Source organism: Cydia fagiglandana, chromosome 2 (genome assembly GCF_963556715.1).
Source record: "Cydia fagiglandana chromosome 2, ilCydFagi1.1, whole genome shotgun sequence".
Classification (NCBI taxonomy): domain Eukaryota; kingdom Metazoa; phylum Arthropoda; class Insecta; order Lepidoptera; family Tortricidae; genus Cydia; species Cydia fagiglandana.
In genome coordinates, this window is record NC_085933.1 from 3,722,907 (window position 1) to 3,748,034 (window position 25,128).

General features: G+C 34.3%; 1 long non-coding RNA gene across 1 annotated transcript; it reads right to left on the reverse strand.

The window, feature by feature from the left end:
• Positions 1-22,744: 22,744 nt before the first annotated feature.
• On the reverse strand, positions 22,745-24,713 carry LOC134679585 (uncharacterized). The gene is made up of 4 exons (XR_010100357.1): positions 24,588-24,713; positions 24,346-24,497; positions 23,683-24,231; positions 22,745-23,322 (listed from the first exon to the last, which is right to left on the reverse strand). It is a non-coding gene; the product is annotated as an uncharacterized LOC134679585 (long non-coding RNA).
• Positions 24,714-25,128: the final 415 nt, after the last annotated feature.

The window sequence follows — 25,128 nt, forward strand, 5'->3', positions numbered from 1 at the left end:
TAAACAAGACTAAGCATTATAACTTTAAATACGATGCTACAACTTAGATTTTAAGTTCACATCTTGTTCTTCAATCATGATATGAAGTTGGTTTCAGATGACCTGGCCTACAGCTTCGTGCCAAACACCCGCGGCAAAGTCCCACTTCTGTTGATGAATGGTTACACGTACTCCTTTAAGGAAGCATCCAAGCGGTACTACTGCTCAAAACTTACCCGGTCTAAATGCAAGGCCAGTGTGAAGTTAGATGCAGATGGAAGGATTGTTCAATTGAAGGATGACCATAACCATCCACCACCAAAGTATGCCATTTCACTCGAGAAGCTCTCAAGTCCAAGCGTTACGCCGGAAAGAAAATAATTTCTTATAGTAATATTGTATTGTGAAACGGATATGTGGTTCTGGTATTACCAATTCATAAATATAATGTCCATTTCAAAAATACTCTGTTGGGCATGGACAACACAAATCAGTTCGGCAATATGTCAAGTCAAATGATTTGTGTTTTTTAAAGTTATAATTTGAATGTAATGTAAGTAATTGAATTGATTTTCAATTTCAAATTTCAATTACGTATGAAATACAATTGATTGTTTTTGGCAAGATCATAAATTAAATTTACTTTACAACTACTGAATGAGCACTTTTATTATATATTTTTAGTTCTGGGAATCTGAATAGGTAGGTACGCTAGTTTTATCTTTAGATGATAACTGAACATATTATAGTACCTATTACTGTGGTTTGTTATATGATTAAAAAAATAATAATCTCACGTATCATTGTTTGTCTTTTCATTCATTGTTGAACGTTCTACACATGATAGCTGAATACAATAAAGGTCTTTTAATAAATTTATATCATTAATTTCAATTAAAAGACGTTCTACGATGGCTGAATACAATAAAGGTGAATACACACACATTATTGACATTATGTATATTATTTGTTACAGGATTAACTTACAAAATGATACCGAATCCTCGAGGAAGACCGCTTCTAATGGTCAACAACTATACGTTTTCGAAATACACCAATCTCAAGTATTATTGTTCCAAATATCCCTCGCTCAAGTGTAAAGCTACTGTCAAGATGGTTAAGGGAGTAATCACGTCGCATAATGGGGACCATAACCATCCGCCGCCCAAGTATATGATAAGTGAAGGTGTTTATGTAAAATTGTGAATATTGTCCGAATAATGTCATTAAGCTATGCATTTGTGTCAATAGCATAACTTAAGAGGAAATAAGGAGGCGTATTCTGATTGTATCGTGATTGGTTATGCTTTTGATCTTCATTTGTTATGAACATGAGATTATGTTACATGTTATAGTCGAAAAGATAATTTTCTTCAGAATAATGTTATAAAGCTTTGTATTTGTGACAATAGCATAGATAGATACTTAAGCGGATATAAGGAGGCGTGTTCTAATTGTAATCATGGGTTATGAATTAGATCTTATTTTGTTATGGATATGATATGTGATTGTCGAAAAGAGAAATTTCTTCAGCATAATGTCATTAAGCTTTGCATTTGTGACAATATCATAGGTACGTAAGAGAAAATAGACAATAGCATAGGTACTTAAGAGGAAATAAGGAGGCGTGGTTCTGATTGTAATAATAGGCTATGAATTTGAAATACGAGTAGTGAATAGAATCAGGCATTACTTTGCGGAAATCCATATTAATTAAAACCAAAAATATTACTTTGCTAATCCACGAAAAGATAACGTGCTAGTCAATCAGTGCTAACCCGTAACACAAGTAATAATGTCTGTATCAAAATGTACATTTCAATCAATAAAAGATTGTTCAGCATTACTGAGTTATTTGTAACGTCACAGATATTCCATTATTTAAGTCTGAAGAGAATTAAATATATTTCATTTCATTTTTAGTTGCTATTGTAAAGAAGGCTTAATAATAAACTATACACTAGCAACTAAAAACGAACTAGAGTGTTAAGAAGGAGGTACATTTGAAGGAACAAAAGGTAAATTCTCTGTACCATTTCAGTACATGATATACTGCAATTTTCGACACATTTTTGATTTCAGAACTTCCTTATAAGATGATTGAGACACACCGTGGAAAATTCCTAATGATGTTCAACGGATACACGTTTTCTAGATACCACAAATACCTGTATTACTGCTCTAAATATTCCACGCAAAAATGTTCTGCTTGTGTTAAATTGAATGAAAGAGGACAAATAATTTTGCTCCGGGAAGACCACAATCACCCGGCTCCGACCTACTCGGTTACTAGGGATGGAATGTATGTGAAGCTTTAGTTCTTTTACTTAATCTTTCTTGGTTGTTAATTCTTCCTTCAGTATTGTTAATTGTATTAAACAATTGGTATTTTTCGAATTTTGCCTTTTCTTTGCTGATTTTTTTATTAGTTTTTTATTTAGTTTCTTCTTTGTCACTCGGTATGAGGATTGACCATTTTAATGTGGAATGAAGTAATGATCTCTTAATCACTTCTGAACTTCTCGTCTCTCAAACTAAGGCGTTACGCCTCTACCAAAAATTTTGTCAACATACAGGTAAAACTGTGTTACATCGAATCATAAAGTGATTCTACCTATACTGCCTAAGCCGAAAATTATCCCGGAAACTGCAAAAGATTAATGTAGGGTTTAATTGGTAAGTGTACCGTAATATGTGCTCTGTGTAAGTGTTTAATTTATGAAGATTATTCAATTGTAATTAATAAAATATTTATAATATAACTTTCATTTCAGAACTTTCATGCAAGATGATAACGTCATCTCGAGGGAAGTCTTTACTCATGATCAACGACCGATTTACATTTTCTAAATACAGCAGTAACTTGTACTACTGTTCAAAATACTCGGATCCGAAAGTCCGTTGCAAGGCATGTATCAAACGAGAAAATGGAGAAATGGTACTACTTAGAGGAGATCATAATCATGAGGCTTTGAAATATAATATTGCGGGTGACGGAAAGTATTACTTTTACTCTGCTGGGCCAATGCAAGGTCCTAATCATATATAGCGGGGTAGAAAAACATGTCACGCGTTTGCTACCCGTCCCGTTGTAATTAAATCTGAGTTTTTAACTGAGCGAAGCGACTAAAGTAAGATTTCTCCTCATCTCATTTCATTAGGAACAAAGGTAGAATGGTTGTTTTACTGGATGATTTTTATGTCAATCTGGTTGCTCTGCATTGCTTGGTCGCAATGATTTGACAATTTTACATTAATATATTGTATCAGTTATCAAACTGTTATTTTATAAAGGTACCACTTACCTGATAGTGCGGTGGTTCGCCTGTTCTTGGATTGTGTTCTTGTGTCTCTATCGAATTATATTTTATCTATGATAAATATATTTTGTTATTGTTCCTTAATTTTAATTCTAAATAAATATTATCTATTATTATCTAGATCAAAGTGTTGTTTTTGTACGCAAAGTGGGATACAGTCTACGAATACAATTCAATCTGTGATAATAATTGTTTTGATTGCATAATTTGTTCTAGCCGTCGCTTAACTTTTACGCTAAAATTTATTAAACCAGACTTACGACAAAACGCAAATAGAGTTGAACCAATAACTCTATATGGCATTTGCAATGATTAAGTTTCGCGTTAATGGACATAGACATAGACATCCTTTATTGGTAATGATAAATTACAGGTCACAATTTACATATTATTCAATTATTATAACTAAGACATTATTTACATATAACTTATTTGTTAATTACAGTCACAACTTATAAAGATAATATATTGCAATTATTTACATATATATCATTTAATTGTTATAATTTAATATTCATACACATTATTGAATGTTATTTCTTTATGTTCAATAAATTCTTTATAACTGTAGAAACATTTTTCAATAAGCCATTTTTTTAATTTATATTTAAAACTTGGATCGCTTACAGCCTCTGTTATAAGTTTTGGCAACTTATTATAGACTACCGGTGCTGTAATATGGATAGTCTTTGCCGTCTTTTTGAGTGTGTGAGGGATGGTCTTTATTTTGTGCGCATTTCGAGTGACCCGGGCATTTCCGTCACCTCTTCTCCCATACAGTTCTAAGTTCTCTCTCGCATAGACCGCCATAATGTAAAATTTATGTGAAAATATGACGTATATAGTGGCATTTCCGTCACTTTATTCTAACTAAATCTGTGCAAAGTTAACTTAGACGTATTCTAATGATCATGTTCATGTTCCACATCTTTTTTTTCATCAGGTTTGACATACACGATGTTAGAGCGAGGCACGGGGCGTCCTCTGATGGTGGTAAACGGTTTCACATTCTCACAGTACAGCAAGAACACCTACCGTTGCTCCAAGTACTGCAGGAAACGTTGTCAAGCGCTGGTCAAGTTGGGGGAAGATGGTAAAATATCGCGGGCCGTGGGGGGACATAACCACTTACCACCAGAACAGGTTTTTATGATGCAGTATAATGATCTTCAATATGTAAAAACACAATATTCTTAGGCAGTGTGTACTTATCATTCGAATAATGGTTTCATGTTCTTAAGAACACTTACCGTTTTCTTGAAGTATGTAAAGAAACGTTGTCAAGCGCTGGTTAAAAGGAGATGGTAACCCTATTCGTACGCTGGTATTCAAAGAACATAACCATCTGCCCCCATAACATTTATATATGTTGTGATTTGTAAAAAATAAACTAGGTAACCCTCAATACAAGCTTTGGTTAGATTAACCCTAACGTTTTATTTATTGTGTTATATTTATAGAAAAAATATAGTTGTTTTTGTTGTACGTGTTTTTATTTATTTTGCCTGATCCAGTTTCTATCCGTGACTTTGTTAAGAATTTTTCCTATTAGAATATTGAAACTAATACCAACATTGATATTGATGTTAAGTTATACAATTTATATCTCCAGATGTAAGAAATGTGCATTATTTCAGACTTCGTAGAATACAAGATAATTCCAAACAGCAGAGGACAGCCACTCATTGTGGTTAACGGGTTTACATTCTCGAAAAAGAGTAAGAACTCCTATCGTTGCTCGAGGTACAACACCATCAAATGCCGAGCCGGTTTTCAAATGAATGCCGAGCAGAAAATCATTAAATTTATTGGAGACCACAACCACAAACCTCCTCCTTACGTGTATGTTGGCGGGTCTGGGGTAGACATGAAAGTCGAATTACAACTTGAATAATTGCGGCAAGCAGGAAGTGTATCTACCCAATGTCACGGTAGATGGCGCCAAAAAGAACACATCGCGCAAGAAGAGTTTTCCCAGTAAACTATATAAGCGGTCGCAGTTGTCTAGCTTTTCATTTTTGCAATATCCTTTACTTGGTTGCAATATCCTTTGCATGTATACACATGTATATACATGTGTAGGTTAATAAAGAGTAGGTTCCACGGTTGTACAGAATATAATATCTGCCCCACGATGCAATAGCCAAAGTGTTTAATTTATATTTTCACACCCTCACAGGGTAACATGTATACTTTATTACTTAATAAAACATAAAGAAATAAAGAATCATGAGCACTTTCAGTCCTTTTTAAAAAAGTGTCCCTAGAATTAAAGGTACGGTCGATTTCAAGAACATCTATACAAACAAACGTTTCAAAAATATAATTTAGCACATGACGTTTTGTCAGGGCCTTTGTTAACGTTGGCTTGTAAGATATCTGTAAACTCGACTGTATTTAACTTACTTACATCGATTTCTTTTTAATGCGCTACTAAATGTCGTATTTTCTTTTTTTTTTCAGGTTTTCCTGAATACACCATGGTTCCAAATAGTCGAGGACAACCTCTACTGATGGTTAATCAGTATACATTTTCAAGGCACAGCAAAAATTACTACCGTTGCTCTAAATACGTTACCATTAAGTGTCCGGGTCATGTTAAACTGGACCCTAATAGGAAAATTGTAGCGTTAAACGAAGAACATAACCACCAACCGCCTCTTTATGTTCGAACTTCATCAGGGTTGCATCGAATGCATATGTAAGGTTTTTTATATAAGAAAACTATTTCGCGAGGTTTGGAAAGTTGGACCTCACTTCAGCATTTGAAATAACTACCGAAAACTTTGTTAAAAGCGATCGGTGTGATCCGTCCTTAAGATTAAGGTTTTAAAAAATCTCATTCTTTTAATAAAAAAAAATAAGGTATTTCTTACGAAATAAAATGATTTTACACATAATATATTTTGTTCTCTTTGACTGTCCACAGCATTCCTATCTGCAGGTGTCTGGGCGCCGCCGTTAACTGCTTGCTATCAGACGATTCATCTGCTCAGTTGCCTACTACGTTATAAAAAGAACTATGTGTTGCGTCTATATTAATTACTTTAGCTGTTTGCGCAGTTTAGATTTTTTAACTAATATTGAATGCTATTGTTTTTTTTAATCTGTATAATAATGCCACATTACAGTCTTCCCAGAATACAAGATAATTCCAAACAGACGACGGGGTCGACCTCTCATAATGATCAATGGTTTCACCTTCTCCAAGAAGAGCAAAAACGTCTACCGTTGCTCCAAGTACAATACTACTAGATGCTCAGCCAGCGTCTATTTGAATGCTGACCAGAAAATAACGGGGTTGAGTGAAGATCATAATCACTGGCCTCCTAAATATGTGTCGTAAAAAAGTAATCGTCTTCCTGGCGTTGTCCCGGTCTTGTGCCACGGCTCATGTAGGCCGCTTGGCAACTAATGTCAAAAATTGAGGCAGTTTTTCCGAAAGCGACTGCCACGTCACCTTCGAACCCAGAGAAACTATTAGGTCTTATTGGGAAATTTCCTCACCTCACGATGTTTTCCTTCGCCAAAAAGCAACTGGCACATACTAAATGATATATTTACCAGTCGCTTTTCGATGACGGAAAAAAATTATGTATCAGTAATGCCTCCTTACCATGTGTATGCTTCAGAAATGTATATTATGAAAGTCAAAGTCAGATGAAGTCTACAAATGTAGAAAAACCAAAGTTCGCAATTATACAAGTTTAAATTATATTTATTACTGCATTTTTACAGTAGCTTTTATTTCCTCTCCTGTGGCCAGCAAGCACGCAACTATTATTTTGATGATGATGATTGATATGAATCATTCCTAAAATGTTCGTTTCTTTTCAGATTTTCTTCTGCCAATAACAGCAGATTTCGCCCAATCGATTGACGCAGAGTTTCCTCAGTCAAACTCGGATTTCCCTCCATACAAAATTATAACCACACAAACAGGAACATCCCTTGTAATGGTCGAAGACTACACATTTTCGAAACATAAATATAACAGCTACCGGTGTTCTAAATATACAGCGAGTAGATGCCGGGCGTCCGTGAGATTCGATAACATGGGAAATATTAAATCGTACCATGGTGAGCATAACCATGAACCTCCGAAATATGTGACGTCCCATGGGAAATATTTAAAAATTAATTCTTAAAGTTGACTATAGCTCAGAGCCTGGCCGAATTTTAGGGGCAGTGAGCTTGTAGAATATTCAGCTGTTAAAGGGAGAAGCAACGAAGTCTCCCAATAAGGTTTATCGAATAAACTTGGAGCCTTGGGGGGCGAAATGTTCTTCTACATAGACCTACGAACATACGTGTTAAATGGTAAAATCAGTATAAAATCATTTTATTTTGTCCATCAAGCCATAGCCATTGAAAAACGCATTCGATTGTTTATCCGGCTATTGCAACTATGGGACAAATCTAGTTGTTCTAAAAATACAGGAATTGAGTCAGATCTAGAGCCACCTTCATGACGACCATACTGTACATATTTTCACGATTTAAAGTTTAAATTCATACTGGTTTACCAATGGCTGTTACTATGAATGTTATCTAGTCTAGTCTTGTGTGATTGAGTGAGGTTGGAGTGTTACTGCACAGTAAAACATTCCGTTTTGGTTCTCATTTCATTATAATTATGTTTAATAGTCTTTTTATTAATATTTCATTTTATTATTTATATTTAATATGTTTGAAAATCAGACGAGAGGTAAATTTCGATGCCATTGAATTCTAATCATAATCTCGGATCCTAGTATTCTAAGCATGTGGACTGTGGACACCTGTAACAGATGAAAATATTAGTATTATGTATTTGTTCAATGTCATAAAGACATAAGGCTAGATGTGCTTGGGCTGATTCGTGTATTCTCAACTCGATTTTCCATCGAACTATGTGTATAATAATATTTTCTCAAACATGCAATGAAATATTGATGTTATGTTCCTTATAATAGGCTGCGAAGTATGACGTTTCAGGTGCGGCTAGGACAAAAGGTCGTTAATGGAATTTCATACACATCTTGCAGGCCTAGGCCGGCAAAGTCCTCTTTTTTAATTTTCATTTCACAGATATTTGGGACACAGCATCGTGGCATTCATCCATTAAAAAAAAATTAGAGGCAGTATTTGCTTTATGGTTCGTAATGACACTCTGCCACTACGCCTATAAAAAAAAAAACCAAAATACCAAGGTTTGCTATAATTTGCAGTTTTATTTGTATAAAATCAACATGAACTTAATAAATAATACATTCTATAATTTTAAATTATAAAACTACACAAATAAAAACATTTAAAATATTTCATCTAAACGTTAGCGGTAAAAAGGTCTACTCAAACACGCGTAGTTATATTTTTTAAATTGTTATGGAGGTAAAGTTGAAAAATATTCATTCTGTTTTATTGGATTTATGGTGTTGATTTTTTGACTTTAATATGAGTTCCGACGAAATAATGAAATTAATATTAATTATAATCGTAGGTGTTGGAATTGGCAGCGTAAGCAGAATTGATTTTAAATAACTTGCTGCCTCTGCCGCCAAGTCAAAGACGAAGTATGTATATGGTTGCTTATGGCAATTTTATTATTTGAGAAACTAAAAAAAATGGCTTACAGTTTATTAGAAACAGTTTTGTGGCATATTTTAAATGAATGTAACTACAAATTCGTCAACACTGTGGAAATTATACTTATTTACTCCATGCATAAAGCAACGATGTATGTGAAACATGATATCAACATGAAAGACTTATTACTTTAACTTTACTTATTACTTTTACTTTTTACTTTTATTTATTTTTGTAAACCTGTGTTGTGTACAATAAAGTGATTACTACTACTACTAAGACTATGTAAACTTATGTGACGAAAACGACAGTCAGACGGATACAAGGCGAAAAAATCAAAGATACATGAAAATATACGGGTAGTAAAAATACACGACTCGTGTAAAACATACGCGTGATAATGATATAGGTACGTGTTGGTTATATTTTGGGTGTAGTTTACTCTTAGTTTTATCTATAAATAAAACTTGGGTTTCGTGGATTTTTTATTTTATTTATTTCATTGCATGTTTGAGAAAAGCACTATACATACCTCGGCGGGAGATGGGGTTGCCCGCGCTCAGACCTATCCGGCCTCGCTTCGCTCGGCCGTCTATATGTCTTCGGCCGGCAACCCCTTTCGTCCCGGCCTCTGTAGTAATGTACTATTGTTGTTCTATAATGTCACCTTTAATTAAGTAGTTAGTTAAAGTTACATATAAGTACAGCTCAGAAAACAAACCAACCCGAGCATACCTTGCCTTCTTTTATATACATTTTATAGGTAGACATCAATTTTGTGTGGAATACGGTGTAATTAATTACTTTTAAATTATTTAGTGTGAATTAAATTAAATTTTTGAAATGTGTTTTTTGCATTTTTCTTTCTTTCTTTTACCTACCTAAACTAATAAAATCTTTAACAAATAATTGTATTCTAGCCGTGCTTTTTTTCATTTGTTTCATTCTATTTATTTACAGAATTTACTTCGTATGAAATGATTCCCTCTTCTAAAGGAACTTCACTTCTCATGATCAATGGATATACGTTTTCAAAAAGAAATCAGTATTATTATCGCTGTTCTAAATATAACAGTAAAAAGTGCGAGGTGGTAGTCAAATTCGACTATAAGGGAAATATAAAATCGTACCAAGGGAATCATAATCATCCACCACCAATATATGTTAAGGCGGCGGATGGACATTATTTAAAAGTATAGTGTTACTATCTAGAAATATTTTTTTATGACTAGGAAATTAAAACAAGTTAAAATATTTTGCATTTCGTATTCGTTGTATTTCGTATTTTTAATTTAGTACGATGAAGTACTCGAACATTACTTATGAAACTAAATATGACTAGTTTTATTAGGACTGCAGCGGACAATGTTACTGTCAATTCGTCCTTGATAAATGAGTGATGGATTGCATCCTAATCGAGGCCGTAATGTGGCAACGAACGTCACTCATTTTAAGCCGCAACAATAACTGCAGTTGCCATCAGAGTATCATCTTTAGAAAAAAAGTAACCTTGGCTTAAATTATTCTGCCTGCCACCACCAATAATTCAATTCTTAGTATCAGTTTTAGATCTCTAACAAGACGCTGATCTCATCGTTTGGAATTCAAGACAATTGATGTTCCGTAAGTTTTCTCAAAGCTCGATATGCATGAACAAGAAACAGCAACTGGGATCTGCTTGTAGTGTTTGTGTGCCAAATTATTGCATGATGTATGTACATTAACCTTATACCTGTCAATATATACAACAATTGTCCATTTATTTAAGCGACCTACAAGATGATAGCTACCTGCCGCGGCAAGCTTCTCATGCTCAACGGCTACACCTACTCCAAGAACAACCGAGGCTTCCTCTACTACTGCCGCCATTATGATGGAGTCACTCGCTGCACCTCAGGAGTAAAACTTGACAAGTTCGGAAACATAGTTTGGGTGAAAGAGCAACACCACCATCCACCTCCGGTCTACGTACAGACGGCTTCCGGCTTGTATTTGAAGGTTGGGTACCAGGAAAAGGTGAAAAAGATTTGGATTTAGGTATTTTGGCGGTAACACTATTTATGATATGTCATTTGTAGGCTACCTTCCTTTTAGTGCCCCGGCCGCACAGGCTTTAGGTTAGTTTTCGTTCATGTCGTCTCAGATATGTCGTGTGAATATATTTGTTGTGAATTAGATTAAATTTTTAATATGTGACTTTTGCAATTTTCCTTCTTTCTTCTTTAACCTACGTACACTAATAAAATATTTAACAAATAATTATATTTTAGCCGATATTTTTATTTAGATTTGATTCAATTTATTTATTTACAGAATTTCCTTCGTGAGTTTCCTTTGAGGCATGATTCCCTCTTCTAAAGGAATTTTAATCAAGACAATTTATGTTCCGTAAGTTTTCTCAAAGCTCGATATGCATGAACAAGAAACAGCAACAGGGATCTGCTCGTGTGCCAAATTATTGCATGACGTATATACAATAACCTTATACCTGTCAATATATACATCAACAATTGTCCATATATTTCAGCGACCTACAAGATGATATCTACCTGCCGCGGCACACTTCTCATGCTCAACGGCTACACCTACTCCAAGAACAACCGAGGCTTCCTCTACTACTGCCGCCATTACGATGGAGTCACTCGCTGCACGTCAGGAGTAAAACTTGACAAGTTCGGGAACATAGTTTGGGTGAGGGAGGAACACCACCATCCACCTCCGGTCTACGTTCAGACGGCGTCCGGCTTGTATTTGAAGGTTGGGTGCCAGAAGAAGAGGGAGATGCTGTTTGATGTGCCGATTCTTTAGGTTTTTGGATTTAGGCATTTTGGCTCATTGCCTGTTAGATTATTTTTGACATGTTATTTGAAGGCCTGTCTTTCCCGAGCGTAGAAAGAAGACTTCTAAGAAACATGAAAAATTGGGCATTCTATACATAAAAATGTCTGTAGGTAGTTAAAAAAAAACTAGTCAAAAGCAATGAATATGAGTGCAGATTAAAGAATCTCCATAAATATATAGCTTTAGCTTATATGTAGTAGATTTAAATAGTGGAGCGGTATTCCGCTTTATAATTTATAGTTAATTTTTGATAATATTTACGATGCGACCTTGACACGATGGCAGTACTTATGCCAACACAGCGCAAGCGATCGTATCATATCAATATCAAATCCTTGTGTGATTGTGTTGTTGTGAATGTAGCATAATATATCGAAAAATCTTTAACATATTAATTTATTATCATGTTCAGTATTAGACGCGTGTATATTAAAAAAACGCTAGTTAGAATTAGTTCGTATTTAATGGTAATAAAGTGTCAAAAAATGTGCTACATAGTGGCTATTATAATTCCGAAATGCTTTAATTTAGTTTCAAATTGAACTCTAGCTAAAATAATAAAATGTACTAGCAGCTAATAATAACTGAAGTTAATATTGTATATGAGAGAATAGTTTAAAACTTTAGAACAAAAATGTATTCATAATCAATGTAATCAAATAATTATTACATATATCAAAACTTTTCTTCTGTTTCTCTTACCTCAAGTAAAATCTTTCTTTTACCCCACATTATCTTAAAGAAGAAAACTTTCAATTTCAAGTAGCTACCTAAAATAAAAAAGTTTCTATTTAATTTTCTAGACATTACTTACAAGATGATATCAACAGGCCGCGGCCACCCCCTCCTAATGCTGAATGGCTATACATTCTCCAAGAACAGCAGAGGCCACCAGCTGTACTACTGTTCTAAGCTGTTAAAAGGCTGCAAGGCCAGGGTTAAGCTGGATCTGGAAGGCAGGGTCGAGAGGCTGAGGGGAGAGCATAACCATCCGCCACCGAAATATGTTCAAACTTTGAGTGGAGTTTATTTGAAGATGGGATGGGATTGAGAAACGGCTAATGTGTAAAATAATCGGAACCCTGTGAGTCCATGTAGATTATTTCTATGTGGATCATTTACCTTATTAAATGATGGTTATAGAACATTTGATTTGATTGCTTGTTTGCGTTTGACCAGTACGACCTTCAAGAAATAAGCGTGTAAAGACTTGCAAGGCACTTCTATTCTAATCTCTCTGGTGTTACTCTGGTTGTCTCTGGTGTCTCTGGTGTCCGTGGGCGACGGAAATTGCTTACTATCAGGCGATTCGTCTGCTCGTTTGCCTCCTATATAATGAAAAAGCTTAGGTTGTCATTAAATGTACAGGCACGTTCATAAATGCTTTTACCAAAAATTAAAAGAAACAATTTTACATATTAAACGTTGTTAGGTACTCTCCGTAGTAGTCGGGCACGTGTTGGTATGACAATATCATGGCTCCTCTACACGATGGGCCAGCGCCGACCACTCCAGCCATGCGGTAGAATGAGATAGCAAATTCACTTGCTCCCTCTAACGCATAAATGCGTCCCTTGGAGTGGCCGGCGCTGGCCCATCGTGTAGAGGAGCCATCACAAGCAGTATCACGACCATCATTTAAGTATTCGTTATTAAAGTTAATACTTTAGTAGCTAACATTTTACAGGCATAACCGAGATTAAAATAGATGTCATTTCCTCAATGATACCCGTCATTTATCCTGCCGATTGTATTGAAACCTAAAACGCGAATGACGCCCGCCGAGAGACAACGTCACTGGCGAGAAAAACTCAAACAGGATCCTTCGAGAGAAACCGAATGGAAGCGAAAGAACAGACAACGGTACTAAGACAAATACCAGAAGTCAGTTAAAGATATGTCGTCAGAAGAGCATGAGGCAGCTAAAGAGAGCGTGGCGAAAAACGTCGCAACGGTATAAAGAGAGGAAAGTACGTGATGAATCGGGTGACGAATAGGGCGCTTTGTGAATAATGTTATTGTATGCTGACCGATACATTCTAGAGTCCGTCTAAGTTGATTTCTATCTAACTTTAACGTACATATTAAGAAAGAGAGAAAGTTTAACCTCGTACGGTCCACTATCCAATCCGTGGTAACTAGCTGAATAGCTGCTCGCCTATAACTATATAATAATATTTCCTTCACTATTGATATCCAATTCAAATGGTATTTTTCGTATAGTTTATAATGTCACCCGTATTTCCAGGTCTTACCTATTCGTTTATCCCGACCGCGCGCGGCAAACCCCTCCTCATGGTAGACGGGTACACCTTCTCCCTGAACCGCGAGTCTCCTGACAACAGCTTGTATATCTGTTCACGGTACAAGTCGTCCGGCTGCAAGTGTGCGTGTAAACTCAGCGCTGCGGGGAAGCTAGTCAAGTTGAGGGAACATAACCACGATCCACCGAAGTATATGGTGACGCAGAGCGGATCGTATTTGAAGATCTCTTCGTAGGGAAAATTGTCGTCATGGAATGCCGTCATGGAATGTATGTATGGGGCCCGATACATTCCACGACTCTTCTCTTCCCGAACAGACTCTACTTAAAGTGTGATATACAATAAAATTAACCCATTTGTGTATTAAGCATCATTTTGTTTATTCCTCCTCCTCTGTTCTCGTCTCGGCTTTCTCTGATTTAGATGTTCAAAACATACAAAAAGAAGAATTCATTGATTTTCCATTTTAGATTCCCCAGGCGTCTACGAGCTAATTCCAACCAATCGAGGCAAATACCTATTAATGTTAAATGGGTTCACCTACTCACAAATGAAACAGAGTAATAACTACTACTGCTCGAAAAAGGATACTGGCTGCAAGGCACGAGTTAAGTTGGATACAGAGGGCATGATAATACAGTACTCTACAGAGCACACTCATCCACCTCCAAAATACATGATTACCCCTGGAGGACAGTATGTGAAGCTTTAGTAAAGCAAGAAAAAAAGACTGATTTTAGAGCTCGTGCATTCTCCGCAGAAATGCATGGTCCATATAAGGAAGGCAATAGGTGAAAATGAAAATATAGAACAGTTAAATAAATACGAAACACAACAGTTATATAAATTATCCTAAGGACATTTTGTACGCCAAGAGGCAAAACATAGTGATACCAAATTTATAATTTTTGACACCACTGTAACAGTTTTACCTATGTTATACAAATAAACACTTTGACTTTGACTTTTACGACTGGTGGTAATAAGTACTAAGCCCAGTACATGCATTCAAAGATATGCACAATCATCATCATCATCATCATCTCAGCCATAAGACGTCCACTGCTGAACATAGGCCTCCCCCTTGGACCTCCATTCGTACCGGTTGGAAGCCACCCGCATCCAGCGTCTTCCGGCGGCTTTAACAAGGTCGTCCGTCCATCTTGTGGGTGGACGTCCTACGCTGCGTTTGCTAGTCCGTGGTCTCCACTCGAGCACTTTTCGACCCCATCGGCCATCTTCTCTGCGCGCAATGTGGCCTGCCCATTGCCACTTCAGCTTGCTAATCCGGTGAGCTATATCGGTGACTTTAGTTCGTCTACGGACATATACGGATATATATTTAAGTATTTGTATATTATATATATCGTTGTCTGAGTACCCACAACACAAGCCTTCTCGAGCTTACTGTGGGACTTAGTCAATCTGTGTAAGAATGTCCTATAATATTTATTTATTTATTTATTATTATTTATACACAATAAGATACTAAATTGATTCATTTATTAAATGTTGTGATAAGGGGTATTCAAGAATTAAATTTGTGAGCTGTGAAATTCCCACCTAATGAGCTGTGAAATTCCCACCTAATTATGTAATAAATTGTATGATTTTTTATTCAACAAGTGTGTTTTATTGACATTCCTTGTAATTAACGTAAAAACGCTCATAATTAACTTGAAGTATATAAAAAAGATATCTTACTTAATTTACATTAACTTGTATAATAAGTACCTGCATAAATGTGGCTATCACTTTTAGATTTTCGGAAAAGTACAGTCAGGAAAGTCAGACTGACTCGCGAAGAGAAGTTGGAAAAGAAAAGGGTGCAATCACGATTGCTAAGAGCTCGAATTAAGCAGGATCCTATAAAATATGAAAGAGAAAAACAGAAAGAACGAGCCAGAAAGCTAGAAAGAAAGAGACAGGGGAAAATTTTGTCTATTAGTGAAATGTCGCCGGCACAGAGAAGTGCCATCAGAAAGCAAAACAGAGAAAGGCAAAGAGCCTGTAGGTTACGAAGACAAAACAGACACAATTGACCACACATCATTTCTGTTTACTAGACTTTAATTAAATGACACATGTTTGAAATTATATATTTGCTTATAATTATTCCTAGAATTCCTAAAGAATATCAATACATTTATTGCCATATATCAGCTTCGACCAGTGCCAATTTTGTTTTCAATATGGATTTACTTAATTTAGGACTTTGTCTTAGCTATTTTTAGTAAGTATTTGACTATGAAGCTCCACTCACCCTCACTTTGAAATTGGGGCGGATATAATAATAATAATTATAACGAACATTGTTACCCGCCTGGGTACCAGTAATTGATGTTTATTGTGTTAAATGCATCTAACAAAATTATTATTATTTTATTTTAAAGCTAAGTTTTATGCTTCTAATATTTTACTACTGGGATGTTTATTTTCAGGTGTTTCATACGACATTGTAACATCACAGCGGGGTAAAAGTTTGCTCCTTGTTGGCGGGTATACTTTCTCCAAAATCAGCCACAACCAGTGGGTCTGCTCGACCAAGAACCCCAAATGTCACGCGAAGCTTCGGCTGGACTATGGGGCTATAGTGAGCATTTCCAACGAACATTGTCACCCGCCTAGGAAATATGTGAGGACTGCTAGCGGGCAAATGGTACGAGTTGATTAAACAATAGATTAAGGGCCAGCTGTACCAACCACATTTGACGCAGTGATCAGCGCCAATCAGCAGTTAACAGAGATATATCTCATTCAATAAATTTTAAACGAACGTTTTAACTATGATCGACACTTTAGTGAAACAGGCCTTACAAAAAAAATCGCTACTGTAATAGTTTGTGTCGGTGTAGTTAGTGTATTTGGAATTGAAAGTAAATTTGTTGTTTTTTCAATGGTCAATCTTTCTAAGTTAGTTTTTTCGTTATTGCACTTTGAAGCATTCCGTTATAAAGCGCTCATGTAAGTATTTATTTAAGATTACGATTGTAATTTGTAACACAGCTACCTAATTATTTTTGAGCTTAAATAACTTATTGTAATTTATACTTAAGTATATGAATATTTTTGATTAAAATTGATTCAATAAAAACGAGTTTTGTCTTAAATCATATCTTTATACGTATATATATCTGATTAAATCTTCTTTAAAAAAAAGTAAGATAATTAAATGTATCAAGTAGTTTATGTTTATTTTACTACTTAGTTTATCAATTTATTATATGACGAAACCAAAACCTTTAAAGTAAGCCACTTTATATGTAAGATGCAAATGCCACAAATGCATACGAGCGTCGTCGTAAAGAAACCAATGATGATATGACCGCAACAGGCTTCGTCCTATTCGTTTATCATTTAATGCCCCTAACTAAACTGTTTTCTTTCTGATTGAAAAACAAAGGCACAAATAACACAGCTGTTTCTTCCAGCTCTTAACTATGACTACGTGCTGTCACAAAAAGGGAAGAACCTCCTCCTCATAGGAGGCTACACATACTCCAACATCAGGAACTCTGAGACCTGGAAGTGTTCCACAAAAAGGCCGAAATGTGACGCGAGGCTGAAGATGGACGGTTACGGGAAGGTGATATTTGTGATTGAGAAGCACTCGCACCCGGCTGAGGTGCATAGCGTTGAGCATAGGAGGAATTTGAGGGCGAGGAAATAGAGCAAAATTGATTCGAAGTACTGTGACGAGGGGTTGATTATGTTATTTGAAACTGTGGTAATTAATTAAATTTTTACTAGCAGAAATGCGACCTAGCGACATCTACCAAAAATAAAAAAAATGTGGAAATTACTTTATGATATTAAGTAACATGACGACGTGACGAATAACTAACGTGGATATTTATGAATTAAAAAAAACAGCATGCAGAAAACAAACATCACAGAATAAAATATGATTGCTAGTAGGTCCGTAAAACAAGCTAGTTACACCGCCTGACGGACTGATCAGCGGCAATTGTCTCGGTAACTTCACAACCAATTGGCGAACGTTTTAATAATGACAGGCAACACTTTATGATTTGGGAATCAAACATATCATTTTCATAGTTTCAATAAACCCAAGCAATGATGACACACCGTATGTCTTTATATATAGGTAGGTCTAATGTCGTATCACTGTGACGACTTTTATTTTGTTGTCGATTTTTTTCGTCATATTTAGATAAATTTTGGTTGATAGATAGAGTTCCATATTCTGTACAATATTATAAGTATAGGTATCTAAGTAGAATTCAGTAGGTGTTGTGTTATGAGCAAATCAGAAATATCACGTGTACTTTATCATTGTGATCGATGTTTATCTTTAAAAAATAAACTTTAACTATTTGTATATACATACATACATATAATCACGCCTATTTCCCGGAGGGGTAGGCAGAGACCACGGATTTCCACTTGCTACTATCCTGACATACCTCTTTCGCTTCCTTCACTTTCATAACATTCCTCATACACGCTCGCCGGTTTAGGGTGCTCTTGACCTGGCATGTCTTCAAGATTTCTCCAATCTGATCAGAGAAAGTTCGCCGAAGTCTACCCCGAGGTCCCGGTCGAGGTTTAACTATTTGTATGTTTTCCCAAAACCCATCTTATATTATTAAATTTGAAGTAGACTATAATTAATATGAGCTTATAGTTAAGTTAACATTAACCTATTGATGTCATATTTTTTGAAGCGGCATTTATGAAACTGACTGAAAAAAGAAACTGAAGGGGAAAAAAGTAATGTAATTAAGTAAACTGCTTTTAATTCAGAATTTCGTACAATAATTTGCGAAAAGTGTAAAATTTTAGATCGATGCAAGTAAATCATTGAAATTGACTTAACATAATTGAAAAAGTCTTAATTTTAAGGTTAAATCTAGAAGATAACAATTACAAATACAAATGCATTTATTTCATTACTTTCATTACAATTTAGAAAACTTTTTTGCTAAGTATAAACTAGTTAACTTAATTACGTTACATTTCGTAACAGTTATTATGTGATAGTGATCTGATTGGTGCACGACAAGTGAGGTTTATTATATACAGCAAGTAAGTATATATATAATCATACATCTAAGATGTATTAAATACTGTATTAATGTAATTTCGATGTATTAGAACTTTAAGGTCTTTAAGTATTATGTTAGCGCATGTTATCAAATTAAATAATAATATAACTGATTAACTTGAGCTATTAGAACTTGAAAACTTGCATTTTTTATGTGTTAATAATATTTTAAATGATCTACGACACAAGATATTAATGATAAAACAAGTCATAAAGTAGGTAAATTTGTATTAGTTTCCTATTTCATATAGAATATCTACATGAAATGCTAGTCTAGAATAGTTTCGAGTCAATATTATGTCAAAATTGTAGTTTCTATTTATACATGTTTTGTGAACGGTAAAATCGTTTTTTTGTTAGATGTAAATAATTAGTTTAAGATTCATGGTGAATAAATATATGAGGAGTTTGCCTCTCACTTATGTGTATTTATGTCGTCAAACGTTCGTATTTCTATATATGTATATTTATTTATTTCCTCCGTTATGATTTCTATATCTATGAATAATCACAAAGTTCTAACATGAGTGTCGTATTTTTTTCTAATAACAGCTTCTTTGCTACAGTAATGATACAGTACATCTCAGTTGGTGTTAGGAGGGCCAGGAAGAACCGTTACACCAGCCGTACGATAAGGCTGCTAATGGCCGAAGGATATACCTTTTCATCGTCGTCAGAAACTCATTGGTACTGCTCGAAGAAAGCCGATGGTTGTAAAGCGAGAATCTTCTTCAACAAGCAGAAGACGGAATTTAAAGTGTACTTTAATCAGCATGATCATAAGAAGCCTGTTTATATGTTGGGTTGTGGAGGGTGTTACTATAGAGTCAGTGATTAAAGATTCTCGGGGTGAGATGTCTCCTTAAATTACTTGTACAAATTCTGGAGACAGGAGAAAACGTGTCATTGAAATGTTTATACCAATATACAAATAATTGAGTTACGAAAGTGTGATTTTATTTGGCAGTTATTAGTAACTATTATGAAATATTCAACTAGGTATTTCTTATTTTCTTTGAGCTTTTAACCAAGTGTTGGGTAACTCTTATACATAATTTGTAATTTTATGTATGTTTTAATTTTCATAAAATTACATATTGTCTAGTGATATTTTTCGATATCAAGCATTTGATGCTCGTACAAAATTGTGATTTAAATATACCAATTACAATGTAAATTATTATAAGTATAGTTATAAGTATTTCATTTTCAATTACTCCAGAATTATTCAATACAATTAGTATATAAGACATTACTCATGGACCTCATGGTGGACGGCTATACTTTCACGAAATCTACTCTCTATCTCTATAAGTGTTGCAAAGCCAAAGCTGCCAAAGTGACTCTAAATTCGAGCTATCGGGTAGTCTATAATGTACATAATCATGATAAGCCGCATTATGTGTGTCGTGATGAAATCTATATTAAGCTGCTTTGAGATCTGGATCGGATCTCCTGTAGGTTACAGTGGATAAAAGTAGAAAGTAAATTTGCCTACGTTTGTGATTGTCTATGTCTATTATTGTTTCAATTATTTTACCTTTTTTGTCATCTCTAATAAATATGTTTAGTTTGTATTTGTAGTGTCATTCATAGAATTTAAAATTCCCTTGTCTTGAAAGTTTTCATGCCATTACTATTTCATAGTCTTATCCAATGTTTTTTTTTATATATATTTCCAAATATCAACCCTCTTTCTTGTCATTTATTCCTGTTTTATCTTCAATTGTTTTACTCCGTCTTCTGTCTCATGGTGTTCTTATTCACAGACGATTTCCATTTTATCTACATCGGCAAGAACAAGAGGCTGCTGATGGTCAACGGCTATACGTTCGCGCAGACCTCTCCAAGGCATTTCTACTGTTCCAAGAAGGCCAAGGGCTGCAAGGCGCGTGTCTTCGTCAACGCCGATGAGACCGAGGTCACATTTAGTGACAATAATCATGATCATGAGAAACCTGTTTATAAGCAGGTTGGGGACGGCTATTATATAAAAATTTGTGGATAGATGAAAGAATGATTGAATGAAATACTTTATTGCGATAAACATGGATTTGGATGAACCTGGATCGAACAGAATATGTAGAAGTGGCTTAATATAACATGAACATATGAACAATGATAACGAATATTCAGGTAGTAGGTACAAAGGTCGTAGTATAAAAGAAACAAAGTACCTACCTAAATAAAATAAAAATGTATGTGCAGCAATACGTGCAGAAATACAAAATTGTAAGGATTACAATGAAAGTTCCATGTTTCCTTGACAATACACTGTTAAAAATATTCAGGGAATTTTACATAATTTTAGGGCAACTTTCGTTGCCCTAACTTTTCTGTATTTTTACATAATTATGTAATTTTACAAGGCGTATGTAATTTTACATATCGACCTGATTTCATTATTATGTAATTTTACATTTATGTAATTTTACATAATCAAACAAATTGACGGTTATGTAAAATTACATTTATGTAATTTTACATAATCATACTGTCAGATATGTAAAAATCTCACTTATGTAATTTTACATAATCTGTAAAATCTCATTTATGTAATTTTACATATCCGTAAAATTTCACTTACGTACTTTTACATTTTTTTCGGTAATATTACAGGGTAATTGTATGTTTTGTTACAAATTTCGTATGTATAAATACATAAAGTTTGTGTATTAGTAATGATTTTTATGTATGATTACATTTTATTCAGTAATATTACCGAATTATTATGTATTTTGTTACAGATTTCATGTGTGAAATTACACCAACTTAATGTATTATTAATGTTTTTTGAGTATTTTTACTTTTTATTCGGTAACATTACACAATTATTATGTGTTTTGTTACAGATTTCGTATGTAAAAATACATTAAGTTTTTGTATTATTAATGATACTTTATGTATATTTACATTGTATTTGGTAATATCACAGAAGTAATATGTGTTTTATTACAGATTTCGTATGTGAATTTACACAAAGTACATGTATTATTAATGATTTTTTTTAAGTATTTTTCCTTTTTATTCGGGAATATTACCGAATTATTATGTATTTTGTTACAGATTTCGTCTGTAAAATTACACAAACTTTATTTATTATTAATGTTTTTTTAAGTATATTTACTTTTTATTCAGTAATATTACAAAATTATTGTGTTTTATTACAGTTTGCGTATGTGATTTTACCACAAACTTTATGTATTTTTAATGATTTTTAAGTATTTTTCCATTTTATTCGGTAATATTACTGATACAATTTATGTATTTTTACATAAGAAAACTGTGATTTTAAATATGGGCAAGGTAAAATTACTTGTTGTTTGTGTATTATTACCTGTAAAATTAGGTAATATTTCATGTTATTAGGGGATATTTTTCTGTAAAATTCAATACAAATTCTGTACATTTACGGTAATTCTCCGGATTTAGTTATTAACCATTCGTTAGTTTTTTTTTCTTATGTATTTTAATTAATGCAGCCTGTCTGCAGACTGCATTTATTAAAGTACATAAGAAAACAAATACCAACTTGCTAATAGCAAAATCCTGAGAATTATCGATAGCATGTAAATGTACAAAATTTGTATTGAATTCTTTAGGAAATATCGCCTAATAACATGTAAAACGAACTAATTTTATCAGTCATAATATACAAACAACAAGCAATTTACAGTTTGGAGGTTATTTAATAAAAAACAAAATTACAAAGAAATAAATTTATTGAATTTCACACACTCAAATTATAGAGCACACGCGTATATACACGTCTACGTGCATATTATTATTATTTATTCTGTGACAGAGTACAAAAAGTAGAAGACATATACGACACTATAAATTATATCTTATGTACATAAGTACTTCTTATGAATTAGTCTTATAAAAGTTTCGGTTAATAAGGCCTATGTGAATCTAATGCGTGAAACCTATACCATTTCAAGTAACGAATTGTCTGAAAATATTTGTTACTGACATTAATTATAGTTAGTTTTTTTAGCATTAGAAAGAACTTGCAAGAAGTTAAGCGATCTTGACATGTCTTTTAATTGAAAAACGCTTTTTTAAAATCAAAAACTATTACTTATGACTTCCTTCTTTAGGATTTATTTTAATAAAAATATACCTTTGTATAAATTCTAATGTGTTTTGACAGTCCACTGGATATTCCATATTCAAGTTGCAGTAAGCCGCCATCAATAGTTGTAACGACGTAGGCAGAATCTGTTTCGCTAACAATCGTTTTTTCTACCAGCAAGTAATATAATTATATTTTCATTATCTGTGGACAAAAAACATAATGGTTAAAACAGGTAATATAATAGGCCCCCAAATTTAATACTTCCTCCTCAAATAAGATAATTTATCGTATTACGTTAAGTGGCACTACTAGTGAGTAAGGGTACAAGTCTCGGGCAGCGCAGTTTTAAAAGGGTGTAAGTTCCATGCCCCTTTTACAACTAAGCTGCGCGACACTTGTACCCTTTTTCACTAGGGCCACAGGTTTATTCAATACATTTACGTTTTAACACTGTATGTTTCATATAGATTATATTATGATTAATTATAAATTATATGAAACATACAGTGTTATGCTTCGCAGGTAAGGCATTTTATCATTGTAATAATAATTAAGTCTCACCTAAAAATACAATGTTAGGCGCAGCTATTTCGGATAGCTCTGCAACTTGAACCCTGGTTAATGGTTCCTGGAAAAGAAAAAGTTAATAAGATTAGTAAATGGAACTACTATATTTAGGATGGTACCTCATCTGGAAGAAAATGGATTATGAATTATATCTTGGGTATTGCTCTCCCTCTATGTGACGGATGATCAAAATAGCGTGGGCCTATGTTGCACCAAACCTGAGTTCCACTAGGTACAGCCAGGGTTCAGCATCAGCTCTATCTTGTCAACTTCAAGCGTCAAATTTTTAAATTGACATCATACTGCAAAATAAATGTGGTTTGAGTCAGCACATTAATGCTTAACAGTAGGTATCCAATTATAGTCTATTCTACAATACACTACATTCTACAATTACACAAAAAATATTTCATTACGAAAAGTCAAATTAATTTAGATTTACTCACCTTTTTCAATGATATTTTTTAAAGTTGGGTCCATTATTGGAACAGCTTTCTTGATTGTTTGGTCTACTGACCAAATTTTAATAACGGGCATGTTTTACTGTAAGAGAATAACACAATTTATTAGTGTTGGTGACTATTTAATTAACCTACACAATCAAGCATGTACTAATATCGTTTTAAATTTAGATGTACTTAGCTAATAAATACTTACATTTTTTTAATGGCATACGACGAAAGCGGCTGCTCCAAGATTTTGTAGATCAGGTCTGATCCACCCTGGACGTGGACAGGACACGATATCAACTGGACTTTGTAAAGGACGCCGAGGAAACCGTTACAAAAAAGGTGAACCGCGAACCCTTTCTGGAAGTACATAACGTTTTGAGGTCTAATGCAGATTTCACTAGATATTCGATGCAAGAAAGTAAAGGTATATCTAATACTTATATTTACCTGTTTTCTTGTATGCTATCTCCAATTTATTTACACGTTTACACAAGTACTACGTTCTACGCACAGCGAGTGAGCGAGCGCCATTTTGATGTGAACTCATGAACTGCGCAGCGCACAGCGCAGCTACGGGGGGGGTGCGCCTGACTAGCGATCGCGTGATCCATGTAGCTCGCGCGCCATTGGCGCGCGTTATAATATTGATCCGTGATTGGGTGTGTGCTAGTGCCGCACAAAATTCGTCCAATCCGCGAGTGCTAACGGATATGAATTCATATTTGAAGATTTATAGTTTATTTTTCGAAATTAATAATTAGGTACACAATTTTACCAATAATTGCTGACATTGGTACATATAAATAACATCGTAAGTTTTGTTGCTTCCAACTTTGATGCTGTAATTCACATTAAGGGGTTCCCTGGAGCCAATGAATGACCTATCTGAATCCCTTAGTTTTCTAATTTCTTTTTGGAGCTTATCATACGGTAAAGTTGAAAAGAATTTATGTACGAAATAGGTATCATTTGATATTTACCAATCGCT